This window comes from Montipora foliosa, chromosome 5, assembly GCF_036669935.1.
Source record: "Montipora foliosa isolate CH-2021 chromosome 5, ASM3666993v2, whole genome shotgun sequence".
Classification (NCBI taxonomy): Eukaryota; Metazoa; Cnidaria; class Anthozoa; order Scleractinia; family Acroporidae; genus Montipora; species Montipora foliosa.
The window spans coordinates 39,289,715-39,292,214 of record NC_090873.1 but is presented as its reverse complement, the minus strand read 5'-3'; the positions used below and the strand labels follow the sequence as shown (position 1 = coordinate 39,292,214).

General features: G+C 38.7%; 2 protein-coding genes across 2 annotated transcripts in view; both read left to right on the top strand.

Moving 5' to 3' along the window:
- The window catches only part of LOC138004092 (uncharacterized), an 888,878-nt gene that overhangs the window by 122,379 nt on the left and 763,999 nt on the right, over nucleotides 1-2,500 (top strand). The window lies entirely within an intron of this gene.
- Nucleotides 1-2,500, top strand: part of LOC138004539 (lactadherin-like) — a 35,915-nt gene that overhangs the window by 32,368 nt on the left and 1,047 nt on the right. The window lies entirely within an intron of this gene.

The following is a 2,500-nucleotide window of genomic DNA, read 5'->3' as shown; positions in this document are numbered from 1 at the left end:
GGATCCTTGTCTTTTTGTGAATTACTGACCTATTTCTCTATTATCGAATTTCTCGAAATGTTTTGAGAGAGTTATGTACAATGGGTTAATAGAGTTTGTTAAAAAATGCGAGTATGACATACTCTACTGTTGTTAATTTGGTTTTCGGAAAAACCACTCTACTTCTCTTGCATCTACTCACCATATTAACAAAATTTCATCTGCAATTGATCGACTGGAGACTACTGCAAGGGTTTTCCTAGATCTCTCTAAAGCATTTGATACCATTGACCATCAAATCCTATTTGGCAAGTTGGAACGTTATGGTATTCGTGGCCTGGCCTTGGATTGGATTAAAAGCTTTTTTTCTTGTCGCTAACAATTTGTTCAATTTAATTCTACATGTTCCTCTAAGCAGACTATTAAATGTGGTGTCCCTCAATTGCAAGGTTTCATTTTAGGTCCACTACTTTTCACATTATATATTAACGATCTTCCCTGCTGCTTCCCAATTAACTCAGCATTTACTTTTTGTTGATGACACCAGTATTTTGGATCATATTGGGTTCCTGAGTACCAGAGGCCGATCAAAACAAACAGATTCCGATTACAGAACCCGGATCCTACAATAAGTAACGGACTACTGCTTGTATTGAATCGAAGCCTCTGCGATCGAAAATTTCGCTTATCCTCGTTGTAACATTTTCTGCAGATTGCAGTCTCTTAGTGCATTTGCGATACGTTCACTTGAAATGAGAAATGAAGCTGTGAAATTGTAGGTAATTCTGAGCTTCTATTACTCCAAAAGAGCGTTTCTTCCCAGCAAACTAAAAGGGTTGCTTACAGAAAGCGTGAATAAACAAAAAAATCCTGCGCAAAATTTCTCCCGCCATTTATGTTTAAAAAGCCGCCTTCACTGCTAGAAGGTGTAAAAGGAACGATGGAAGGTCTTCTTTACATCAAGTTTGTCGCACAGATCTATAGTGCCAAGTCATTCTCCTTCTGTTCATAACGAGCGTCGCAGTGTACGCAAGAGCCTGGTAACTCCCGGTTATTTTATCGGCCCCGATAAGTACCGGGAAAGTTTACGGTTGCTTCGAGAAATACTCTTTTGGTCCCGATAAAGTTTCCCGGTAACGGTCCCGGTAATTACCGGGACTTTCGAGAAACGGGCCCTAGGCCCCAAAAGGGTGCAATCTTTATTATTTCATGAATCACACGTTTTCTTTTGTTATTCAACATCCTTTATTTAACTTACGTACTTCATGAATATTTAACTAACTGAAAGTCCGGGGAGGGCTTGAGAATGTAGCAGGGAAGAGCGAGGCTGATGAATTGAATAAATTGCTAATTATAAATGCAAGGGGAATATCTCTATAAATACTCGGTATTTATCTGTATATTGCCATGCTGCCCTGGGCAATATACAAATAAATCCCTGCCATTTGTAATGAGCAATTAAAGCAAATCATACACGTCCTTTGACCCCGCCAAACATTCTGAGAAAATTTCTCCCTTTAACACAAATATACAAATTTATTCTGCACCTATAGAAAATACAGTAGTATCCCATATATCATGCAGGCTATGTGTTCACTCTAAGAAAATTTCAAGTCTTTGGATATTACAAACGAGCAATTCTGGAACACAACACTGTTTGATCCTTTCCGGCACAGTCGCGTTGTTGTCATCTTAGCAAAATCTTTTTACTTCGTCATCAACTAACTGATCTACTTCTCTTTTTAACGAGGACTCGGCTTCCCTTTCTCCTACGGATCCTTCGGATCGACAGTTTAATTAATGCTTTAGGAATCTCAATTTTGGTAGAGACATCAGGCCTTTGATACCTTTGTAAACATCTGATATCTCGGTGGCCCGTACGCTCCATAATCAACTTATCTGAGATTCTTTTTTCCAGTCCACCCTCAGACTGTGATTGCTGAATTGGCCCTGTAGGTCTGCGTCTTTACACATTTTGCTAACAACGTTTCCAAGCTTGTTATGTCCAACAGGAGTCGATGTAAACCAAACTGTCGGCTTAGCAAACAAACAATGCGCTATTGTTCTCCGTTTCTCACATAAGTGAGAACAAGTGCTTTGAACAAATTATGACCCGTGAAACGCCCTTTCTCGATGCTGTTGGAAAACCTTTACAAAACTTACAATGAAATACGTCATTGTCTGCGGTCGGATCAAAAAATGACAAACAAACAGATGTCAAAAACAAGTGGCCAATTATTGCCCTGTGAAAGACCACCTTTATGCAACCTATACCTCATGAATAGTATCATGAAATAAGGTATATGGTATTAAGCCATACACATCACGAGGGCCGTTCTCGGGCTTTATCTCTTTCTTAAATGACGAGCTGCGCAATTATGATATGTGGTTGAAATGTAACAAGCTCTCAGTTAATGTTAAAAAGACTAATTATGTTATCTTTAAACCAAGACAGAGAATAGCTAATGGAGATTTTAACATACTGTATTCTTTGGAATTGAATTACTAAAACAAACAAACG